The following is a 12,257-nucleotide window of genomic DNA, read 5'->3' as shown; positions in this document are numbered from 1 at the left end:
CCTCTTTTAATAAGGAACAAATATACTCCATTTTAAATAAATATGAGGATTTGTCAGTGTTAATATCTGAGGTAGAATCTTCTGAACCAGATAGATCGTCATCAGAGATAGATAAATCAGAATGCTGTTGGTCATGTAAAAATTCATCAAATTTATGAGAAGTTTTAAAAGACCTTTTACGTTTATTAGAAGGTGGTATGACAGACAAAGCCTTCTGAATGGAATTAGAAACAAATTCTCTCACATTAACAGGAATATCCTGAACATTAGATGTTGAAGGAACAACAACAGGTAATGGATTATTACTAATGGAAATATTGTCTGCTTTTGAAAGTTTATCATGACAACTAGCACAAACTACAGCCGGAGGAACAGTTACCACAAGTTTACAACAAATGCACTTAGCTTTGGTAGAACCAACATCAGGCAGCAGGTTTCCAGTAGTAGATTCTAATACAGGGTCAGCTTGAGACATCTTGCAATATGTAATAGAAAAAATAACATATAAAGCAAAATTATCAATTTCCCTATATGACAGTTTCAGGGATGGGAAAAAATGCAAACAGAATAAGCCTCTGTAAACCAGAAGCAAAATGAAATAAGGACTTAAATAATGTCAAAAATCTGGCGTCAAGTATGACACACAACTGACAAAATATTTTTTGGCACCAAGAACGCCTGCAACAAACACGAGCGTCATAGATGACGCAACCACGTGAAAACTCTTGGCGACAATTAAGACGCTGGAAATGACGAAATTGCGTCAACAAACTTAATTCTCGCGCCAAAAAAGTCTCACGCCAAGAATGACGCAATAAATTATAGCATTTTGCGCTCCCGCGAGCCTAACAGCCCGCAATTTAGAAAACAAAGTCAATTTGAAAAATTTTCAGGTAAGAAAAATCTTTTCTCTTTCTTTTTTTTTTTTTTTTTTTTTTTTAAATATATATATTTATAAATGCATTTCCCAAAAAATGAAACTGACAGTTTGTAAGAAGGAAATATACTGATTAACCTGAATCATGACAAATATAATTACAAACATTATATTTAGAACTTTACATATAAAGTGCCAAACCATAGCTGAGAGTGTCTTAAATAAAAGGAAAACATACTTACCAAAAGACACTCATCTACATAAAGTAGATAGCCAAACCAGTACTGAAATGAGAATCAGTAGAGGTAATGGTATATAAGAGTATATCGTCGAACTGAAAACGGAGGTAGGAGATGAATCTCTACGACCGATAACAGAGAACCTATGAAATAGATCCCCATTAGGATGACCATTTTATTCAATAGGTAATACTCCCTTCACATCCCTCTGTCATTCACTGCACTCTGAGAGGAACCGGGCTTCAGCACGCTGAGAAGCGCATGTCAACGTAGAAATCTAGCACAAACTTACTTCACCACCTCCATAGGAGGCAAAGTTTGTAAAAACTGAATTGTGGGTGTGGTGGGGGGTGTATTTATAGGCATTTTGAGGTTTGGGAAACTTTGCCCCTCCTGGTAGGAATGTATATCCCATACGTCACTAGCTCATGGACTCTTGCCAATTACATGAAAGAAACTAAAAGTTTTACTGTTTATCACAAATATGTTACATATGTTTAAGTACATTGTTAAAGGGACACTAAACCCAGAAAAAAACTTATCTTCAATCAAAATATCGATATATTTTGAATAGTTATGTAATTAGCATTGTTTGTCAAATTATTACCGTTTATTAGCAATCCGATATAGAAAATCAATTTATTTCCAAACCCACTGCTGGCTATTGTTTTCTAAACTCTAATCCTGAACGATAACCCAGGTTATCAAAATGGCGATTTTTGGACGCTATGCGCATGCGCAATATCCCGGCACATCACTCACAGCAGACAGGAAGACCCTGTATCTAAATCAGACATAGCTGATGAATACGCTACACATAGCAGGTAAGAGCTGAGTGCTGCGCTGCGATGCGAGAATCAACCCTAACAATAACGAACATTAAATCTTTATAGCACAATATGAAAAATGATCAATTAAACACATATTAATTTCATTAGAATAGACACTTTGTGGATATTATGACGATTACTCTGATGGAACCAAATACTATTGTTATGGACACTTTATGTGCAAATATGCTTGCCACAACGGATCGCAACTCGCATGCGCATGGTGACTACATTGTCACATAATGATATGCACGAAATAGGAAATTGGGTTTGGTCGTGCACGGCCCATATTAGAGGGTTGGATATAATGACGTCATCTGCAAAAAAATTTATTTAATTTTATAGCGTTTCTAAAGTTCATTGGACTGTAAAATTAAGTTGTTGAATAAATGTACACCTTATTGATTGGAAATTGATTTTCAGGTTGTGGCCAAAAACGGAAAGTTTTGGAATCCTTTAATTTCCTTGGTTATCATTCATTATATTGAATAAAAATAAATAGGTATTATTGTTGCATTCATTTTTACAAAGTCATATGGACCATTATGGCAATTTTCAATATAAATAGTGTATGAAAGGGGGATTTTCTGCAGAAACAATGTTCCAAGACTCCAACAGCAGACTCCTCTTCAAGAAAAACAAACAAACATGCTTTTCTAAATTCACATGATAATTATAAAAACAATCTAAGGGTTTAATTAAAGTAAGTGATTCTCTGTTTGGTGACTACTCCAAAACATATATTTTTTTCTGAAAATTAGAATCAAGCAAGAAATGCCAGAACTCATATGGTTACATTCCTATAAAACACACAACAAAGCATTATAAAGAAGCAGATGTCTGTAGAAAAAAAATGAACACATTTAGTTTTCATGTCTGGATTTTCTAACCCACCAAATGTCAATGGAAAAAAAAGAAACACATTTGGTTTTCATTTTATTTTTAACTCACACTCTGGCAAGACTCGGGATCGGGAAATGTACAAATTCTTAAAAAAAAGGAAGCACTTAAACTCCAAACTCTCATGTATTTTTTAATTAAATACAATTTGTGATGGTAGCAATGGAGTTATCTAATAACGCTGATTTAATTCACCTATAATTTACTAGAGAAAAATGTTAGCGAGATAAATAAGTACGTTTTGGCACATTCATTAAAATAACTTATGTTAACCATATTTGCTTGTTCTAATATTTGCTGAACATTCAACATTTGGTTTTCTCTAAATAGCTGTTTGCCTTTATCAAATTTAACATTTAAATATTAACAGTAAAATCTTAATACCTGAATATTAAAGGAACACTGAACCCAATTTTTTTCTTTTGTGATTCAGATAGAGCATGAAATTTTAAGCAACTTTTCTTTATTCTCTTGGTATCTTTATTTGAAATGTAAGTTTAGATGCCGGCCCATTTTTGGTGAACAATCTGGGTTGTCCTTGCTGATTGGTGGATAAATTCATCTACCAATAAAAAAAGTGCTGTCCAGAGTGCTGAATGAAAAAAATAGCTTAGATGCCTTCTTTTTCAAATAAAGATAGCAAGAGAACGAAAACAATTTAATAATAGGAGTAAATTAGAAAGTTGCTTAACATTGCATGCTCTATCTGAATCACGAAAGAAAAAATAATAGGTTCAGTATCCCTTTAATATTGATTCTCTTAAGACTTCAGTGTAAGCCTATGGGAACAAATATTTAAATGCTGCATCTGATATCACAATGGTAACATTTGTTTGTTTCAAGAGAAACAGAAATTCGCCCATCTTAAAAGGGAAAGTAAAGTCAAAATTAAACTTTTGTGTTTCAAACAGAGCGTGCAAGTTTAAACAACTTTCCAATTTACTTTTGTTATCAAATTTGCTTTGTTCTCTTGTTATGCTTTGTTGAAGAGTAAGCCTAGGCAGGCTAATAGGAGCTCAGGAGCGTGCACATGTCTTTAGAACTCTATGGCAGCAGTGTTTTTCAATACTGTTTCTAGAAATGTTTACATTGTTTCAAACACTGCTGCCATAGAGTTCTAAAGACACGTGCACGCTCCTGAGTTCCTATGAGCCTACTTAGATTTACTCTTCAATAAAAGATGCCAAGAGAACAAAGCAAATTGGAAAGTTCTTTAAAACTGCACACTTTGGGGCCGAATTATCAAGCTCCGAATGGAGCTTGATGCCCTTTGTTTCCGGCGAGCATGAACAGAAGTTATGAAGCAGCGGTCTATAGACCGCTACTCCATAACTTGTCCGCCTGTTCTGAGGTGGTAGACAGAAATCAACCCGATCGAATACGATCAGGTTGATTGACACCCCCTGCTAGCGGCCGCGAATCTGCAGGGGGCGGTATTGCACAAGCAGTTCTGATGAACTGCTTGTGGAATGATACATTTATTGATGCAGCGGACATGATACGCTACATCGTATCATGTCCACTCGCACTTTGATAAATATGCCCCTTTATCTGAATCATGAAAGTTGAATTTTGCCTTTACTGTCCCTTTAATTAACTCTATACTGGTCTACAATCCATTTAAAACTTCATTGACAACAAAATAATTATTTGTAAACTATGTGGTTAATATTTATTATTTACCAGAACATATTTATTTTACGTTTTTTACAATTGCGCAAATGTAATGGTTTTAAATTTGGAAATAAAAGTTGAGAATTGCCATGGGTAGAAGCCATTTCATTTATTGGTAATTAGTAAAGCAAATATTTCTGCCAATATGATTATGTATTTTGCCACTGCATACACTATCAACCTTTGTATAGTACATGATGCTGTTTTGTACAAACACTCCACTTGCTGAACACCCTTTTCCTAAGAACTCTTATCTTTTAATGTAAAGCCCCTCATATTCACTACAAATGCATTCTCTTTGTCCAGGCAGAAGTATCAGTACGGGAGCAACCAGTAAGTACTGTAAGACTGATTTATGAAACAGAAACAACAGAAGCATGGTTGTCTGTGTTGTTGGAAATCAGTGCCTGCAGACTAGTGTCCCCTAGTGGTGCACTATAAGAAAGCAGCTTGTTTTTCCTTAGGGACAATGACGTCAAAATGAAAGGGATATAAAACAGTCTCTTTCATTGTTTTAACCTTTTAACGCCGTTATGCCGTTCTATTCCGTCATATTTACACTGGGCTTTAAAGCCGTTATGACGGAATAGAACGTCATATCAAACGGCTGTCCTGAAGCCTTCTGCGCTTCAAGGACTTGATCGCGGTCTGGAGGGCGTTCCTAGGGTTGTAGGGACGCCCCCCAGATGCGATCCAATAATTGAAATCTCGCGATCGTATGCACGATCGCGTAGTTTCAATTTGTCTACATCGGAACAGGTGTTCCGATGTAGACACTTTAACCCTGTCACGAAAGGGTTAATAAAAAAAACAATAAACAGTGGGTTCCATGTAAACAATCATTTCTGTCACAGCCCCACAAGGGAGCTGGGGTCGCTATAGGAAGGCAACAAAGAAGTATTTCCTTTGAAGTATTGCAAGGAGACAACTATAATAGCTCCAGACAGTGTATTGATCATACTCAGTAGAGGACTTTTGCTGCAAACATCATGTGACAGCAGAACTTAAGTTATGTAATGGTAGCTTCCTTATCTAGTTGCAGGTAGTGGATACACTGAGAATTTCTAAGGGTTCATTTAGCAAGTAAACAAGTAAGTTGTTTGCTGTTTTTTTAACATAATCTGATTTTTAATAAAGGAGCACTGTTTAATTTCCCTTTAAGTTTCATAATTCACATTAATTATGTTATCAAATTTTCCTCTTTCAATTGGTATCCTTTAGTGAAACATAGGTCCTTGCCAAGTCGGGGTACACGTTATTCGAAGATAAATTATAGCCAATAGATATATAGATATGATCTGAGTGCCACAGTAACCAGTGGGGTGCTACAAAGTATTGGGATGTGTGTTTTATTTATGTTTACTTCTAAAGCCTATCTAAAGAATGACAACCATTATTATTATTTTTTAATAAAATTATTAAAAATTAAATTTTTTACTGACAAATAAGTCACAGTCTTTTCTGCTTGTGTCTTTGATTTTTTTTTTAAAATGCTAATGATAGATATATTTATTTAAACAACAAGTATTACCTTTCTTATTACAGTACTGAATTATCTTTCTGATGGTACTTTGTATACACAAGTATTAAAGATAGTACAAAACTACCATTAAGTTGCAGGTATAACCTGTATTATGTAAATACTTGATCCCATCCCCTCTCCAAGCTGTCCATTTTACAAATGCAAATATTTAAAAATCCAAACTCTTATGAAATCCAAACCTTTTTTGGCCCCAAGCAGTTTGGATAAAGGCTTTTGTACCTGTATAATACATCACTTTCTTACATAAACAGTAAAACTAAGTGACAATCTAGCAGATTTCCCTAGCTACTTTATCCATACAGGGACAGTAAAGTCAAAATTAAACATTTATATTTCAGGAAGATCATGCAATTTTAAACAACTTTTCAATTTACTTATATTATCATTTTTGCTTAGTTCTCTTTGTATTATTTGTTAAAGAGTAATTCTAGTAGAGTTTAGGAGCGTGCACGTGTTCTTAGCCATCTGGCAAAAGTGTTTGCAACATTGTTTATAACAATGTTATACATAGTTGCAAACTCTGCCGCTATAGAGTGTCTGTAGCAATCAATGGAAGCAATGTTTGCAAATATGTATAACATTGCCATAAACATTGTAGCAAACACAGCTACCAAATGGCTAAAAACGCGTGCACACTCTTGAGCTCACCTAGGATTACTCTTAAACAAAGGATACCAAGAGAACTAAGCAAAATTGCTAACATAAGTAAATTGGAAAGTTGTTTAAAATGGTTTATCCAATCAATTTAAGTTTAATTTTGACTTTACTGTCTCTTTAAGCAACTTGCCAATTTCCCCATCAAAACAGAACAAATGAATACATTATTTTTCCAGACATTTTTATCTTATTTAAATGAACACAATCCTTATTGCTTTAGGATTTTTACCTGCTGTATTTTTATAAAAAATGTTTTCTTATTTTTTTTTTTTTTCCTTACAAATAAGTCAAGGGTGAGCTGTGTTTTTGTAGACAGATGTCACACTTTGGTTTACACAAAGGGGATTTCTCTGAAGACAGAATTAAATTGTTCTGTTCTCTTACACAGCCCTGCTCCTACTCTCTATCAGCTAGATTACAAATTTGGCGTTATGAGTCAAATAGCAGCGTTGTGGCCCATAACGCATAATTTTCCCTAACGCAGCCATTACAACTCTTGTCGGTATAGGGGTACCGCAAGCCTTTTAGCCTGTAACACAACGTCAGTACTGCACTCGTAAAAATTACATTTTTTCATGAGATTCCCATAGCGCCGGTATTACGAGGTTTGCGTTCTGGCTAAAAAAAACGGCGTAAAGTTATTAAGCCCTACACCGCCGTTACTATAATAAACCTATTAACCCCTAAACTGCAAGCCCCCCACAACAAAATATACTAAGCTAAACTATTAACCCCTAAACCGAAAGCCCCCCCACATCGCAATAAACAAAATTATACTAGTAACCACTAAATCTAACGCCCCCCCCTAACTTTATATTAAAATTACAATATACCTAGCTTAAAGTGAATGTAAAGTCATTCTGGCTGCTAAACACAGCATTAAAATTTATTTAAAATAGGTGTATTTTAATTGATGATTGTTTTAATAAATTTGTATTTACAGAGTATTTTGTTTTTAGATAGCTGCGGTCGTACTTTTAATCCTCCGCCTGCCATCTTTGATGATTGATAGACATAGTAGGCTCGATCTTGTCAACCAATCAGTGACACCCCCCCCCCTGGGGGGATCAAGCCCTTTTTCTCTATGTCACGCGTCTGTAATGCGCTTGCGTTAGAGTGCTGTTCTATCACTGATCTCAGACGCACGTTCACATTTTGCGTATGTGCTCTTCAACAATTTTGGGTCTTAGTCATTTATTCTTCAACTTTTGGATTGCAAGGTAAGTAGTGATCGTACAGAGGCTGGCTCGATTTGAAAAACAAATCTAATGTGTTCGTAAGGCAAAAAGAGTAAACATTATTGGGAATTATATAAAATACCGATTATGTTATATTAGTTTCAAAACTACAGAGGGATCGCTGCTGTACTGTCTTCAACAATAGTATTTAATGAATTTATTCATTCATTGAATACTATGTTACTATACAACTACATCGGCGTGTAACTCATGCGCGGATGTGCCAATAGCCAGGAGCGCGCATTGCCTCTACGTAAAAAGTGGGTGGGACCGCTGTATACGTAACATGGAACAAAATCTGGAAGTTGCGGATTGGAGGAGCTGATCCATATAACGGCCGGAAATTGGTAATAAAAGTATATTTATTTTACGTTTATAAAAAAAAAAAAAAGTGGCGGTTTGAATTATATACCGAAAAGCAAATAAGATAAACGTTCAAAGTAGAGAAAATTTACATTCACTTTAAATTAAATTAAAATTTACCTGTCAAATTAAAAAAAATAAGTTTAAACTAACAATTAACCTAATATAACTATTAAACTAAAATTAAACTAACTACCAATTAAATAAAATTAAACTACACATTAAAAAATCCAAACACTACTCTAAAAATTACAAACTATCTAATTACAAAAACAAAAAAATACTAAGTTACAAAAAATAACAAACACTAAATTACGGAAAATAACAAACTCAATTATCAAAAATAAAAAAAGAATTACACCTAATCTAATAGCCCTATCAAAATAAAAATGCCCACCCAAAATAAAAAAAAACCCCTAACCTACAATAAACTACCAATGACCCTTAAAAAGGCCTTTTGTGGGACATTGCCCCAAAGATATCAGCTCTTTTACCTGTAAAAAAAAACACAACACAACCAACGCCCCCAAAATAAAAAACCTAATTCTTAAAAAAACTAAGCTACCCATTGCCCTGAAAAGGGCATTTGTATGGGCATTGCCCTTAAAAGGGCATTTAGCTCTTTTACTGCCCAAACCCTAAACTAAAAAAAAAAAAACACCCAAAAAACCCTTACACTAACCCCCGACAATCCACTTACAGTTTTTGAAGTCCCGCTTGAAAGATCGTCATCCAGGAGTTAAAGTCCTCATCCAGACAGCGAGAAGTCTTCATCCAGACGGCCTCTTCAATCTTCATCCCGGCGTTGAAGTCCTCATCCAAACGGCAAGAAGTCTTCATCCAGACGGCCTCTTCAATCCTCATCCAGACGGCATCTTCTATCTATTCAAATCAGCCAATAGGATTTAAGCAGCTCTCATTCTATTGCCTAATTCAAATTAGCCAATAGAATGAGAGCTTCTTAAATCCTATTGGCTGATTTGAATCGCCAATAGGATTTTAACAGCCCTAATTCATATTGGCTGACTCAAATTTTTCAGTCAATAGGAATGCAAGGGACGCCATCTTGAATCACGTCCCTTGCATTGAAGATTCAGTGTATGGTGGCAAACGTATGAAGAGGATGTCCCATGCCGGGTGTCTTCAGGATGGACCTGCACAGGAGTCAAGATAGAAGATGCCGCCTGGATGAAGATTGAAGAGGCTGCCTGGATGAAGACTTCTCGCCGCTTGGATGAGGACTTCAATAACGGGATGAAGATTGAAGAAGCCACCTGGATGAAGACTTCTCGCCGCCTGGATGAGGACTTCTCTGCCGGGATGAAGATCAATCAAGCGGGACTTCAAAAACTGTAAGTGGATCTTCGGGGATTAGTGTTAGGTTTTTTTTAAGGGTTTTTTGGGTGGGTTTTATTTTTAGATTAGGGTAAATGCCCTTTTAAGGGCAATGCCCATCCAAATGACCTTTTCAGGGCAATGGGTAGTTTATGTTTTTTTTAGAGTTAGATGTTTTATTTTGAGGGGGTTGGTTGGGTGGTGGGTTTTACTGTTGGGGGGGTCTTTGTATTTTTTTTTCAGGTAAAAGAGCTGATATCTTTGGGGCAATGCCCCACAAAAAGCTCTATTGGTAGTTTATTGTAGGCTAGGGGTTTTTTTTTTATTTTGGGTGGGCTTTTTTATTTTGATAGGGCTATTAGATTAGGTGTAATTCTTTTTTATTTTTGATAATTTGTTTGTTATTTTGTGTAATGTATTTTTTTATGGGGTGTTTGTTTTTCTTTTGTAGGAAAACAGTTATCTTTAGGGCAATGCCCTACAAAAGGCCCTTTTAAGGGGGTGGGGGTTTGTATACTGTTAGGGGGTGTTATGTTTTTGTTTTTTTGTAGCAAAAGAGCTGTTTAACTTAAGGCAATGCCCTACATAAGGCCCTTTTAAGGGCCCTTGATAGTTTGGTGGGTGGTGGTTTGTATACTGTTAAGGGGTGTTTGGGGTTTTTTTGCAGCAAAAGAGCTATTTAACTTAACTGCCCTACAAAAGGCCCTTTTAAGGGCCCCCAAAGCCCTTTTAAGGGCCCTTGGTAGTTTATTTTAGATTAGGCTTTTATATTTTTTTTATTTTTTTTTTAAAGGGTATTAGAATAGGAATCATTTTTTTTTTTTTGGATAATAATAATTTTGTAATGGTAGTTTTTTGTTATTTTTCGTAATAGTAGTTTTTTTTATTTTTTGTAATGTTAGGTTTTGGTGTAAGACAGGTTAGATTTTATTTCACAGGTAAATTTGTATTTATTTTAACTAGGTAGCTAGTAAATAGTTAATAACTATTTACTTACCAGTCTACCTAGTTAAAATAAATACAAACTTACCTGTGAAATAAAAATAAAACTTAAGCTAGCTACAATATAACTTTTAGTTATATTGTATCTAGCTTAGGTTTTATTTCACAGGTATTTAGTTTTAAATAGGAATTATTTAGTTAATAATTGTAAATCTAATTTAGATCTATTTCAATAATGTTAAAGTTAGGGGTGTTAGGGTTAGGTTTAGGGGTAGGGTTAGGTTTAGGGGTAGGTGTAGGGGTTAATAGTTTAATTTAGGTTGTTGCAATGTGGGGGGCTGGCGGTTTAGGGGTTAATAGCTTTAATTATTTTAATAATTGTAAGTTTAATTTAGCTCTATTTTAATTATGTTAAAGTTAGGGGGTTTTAGGGTTAGGGTTACTTTATGGTTAGGGGTTAATAGTTTAATTCAGGTTGTTGCGATGTGGGGGGCTGGCGGTTTAGGGGTTAATAGGTTTATTTAGTGGTAGTGATGTGGGAGGCCAGAAGTTTAGGGGTTAATAGCTTTATTTAGGTGGCAGCGATATCGGGAGCAGCAGATTAGGGGTTAATAAATGTAGGCAGGCATCGGCAATGTCGGGGGCAGCAGATTAGGGGTGTTTAGACTCAGGGTTTATGTTAGGGTGTTAGGTTTAAACTGTATTTTCTTTTTCCCCATAGACATCAATGGGGCTGCGTTACAAGCTTTTCTTTCCGCAATCGCAGGTGTTAGACTTTTTTCTGACCCACTCTCCACATTGATGTCTATGGGGAAGTGTGCATGAGCACGTCAAACACAGCACTTGTTTTTGGTGCGGTATGGAGCTCAACCATATCGCCCGCACAAGTCTGTTTTTTTAAAACTTGTAATGGCAGCGCTATAGGGGATTAAATAACGCAACTTTCGTTGCGTTCGTTAATTTCCTTATAGAGCTCAAAACTCGTAATCTAGGCGAATGTTTTTTTAAGAAAGACATTAAATGAGCACTCCAAATCACATAATAAAGGTAAAAATTCAGCAAGCTATGCATTAGTTAGCACCAAGTATTTCACTCTACGTAAATGATTCTCAACGTTTAGCTTTGGCTAAATTAATTAAGGCTGAAGGCAAAAAAAAATAAAGAAATTCTCTCCTGTGTAGGCGGTGACTGATGACCTGAGTGGATCATTTATGAGAGGATACAGAATTTACATTATACTGACTTACATGCATTATATTGCTTACAAATGTTGTGCTCTGTGACAGTGAAACAGTCATAATTTTAATAGTACTTATTTGTACTCATTTAGAGCATGTCATGTTAGAACTAGTGACCCTCCAATCATCAGTGGCAATCACACAGCTGGGTTGTGCGAGTGCCACTGCTGATTGGCTCACCATCCGTTTCCGCTTGGAACTAGTAGTCCTCTTGAACATCACTTTAACTATGTGTTTAACCCATTTGTGGGAGTTAAACTCATAGCATCACAGGGTCACTGATGCTACAATTACATGAATGTAATATTTCCACTATAATGGTCCCTTAAAGCAGTCTTTGAACCTTTTGTCCTTAAACAACTACTGCAAACTTTTTTGTGGTTTTGACATTAGAAATGATAACTGCAATCTGAGACATAGA

At 35.5% G+C, this 12,257-nt stretch overlaps 1 protein-coding gene across 1 annotated transcript in view; it reads right to left on the bottom strand.

The window, feature by feature from the left end:
* Window positions 1-12,257, bottom strand: part of SCIN (scinderin) — a 295,360-nt gene that overhangs the window by 74,119 nt on the left and 208,984 nt on the right. The window lies entirely within an intron of this gene.

Source organism: Bombina bombina, chromosome 5, assembly GCF_027579735.1.
Source record: "Bombina bombina isolate aBomBom1 chromosome 5, aBomBom1.pri, whole genome shotgun sequence".
Classification (NCBI taxonomy): Eukaryota; Metazoa; Chordata; class Amphibia; order Anura; family Bombinatoridae; genus Bombina; species Bombina bombina.
This window is presented reverse-complemented; position numbering and strand designations above follow the sequence as displayed.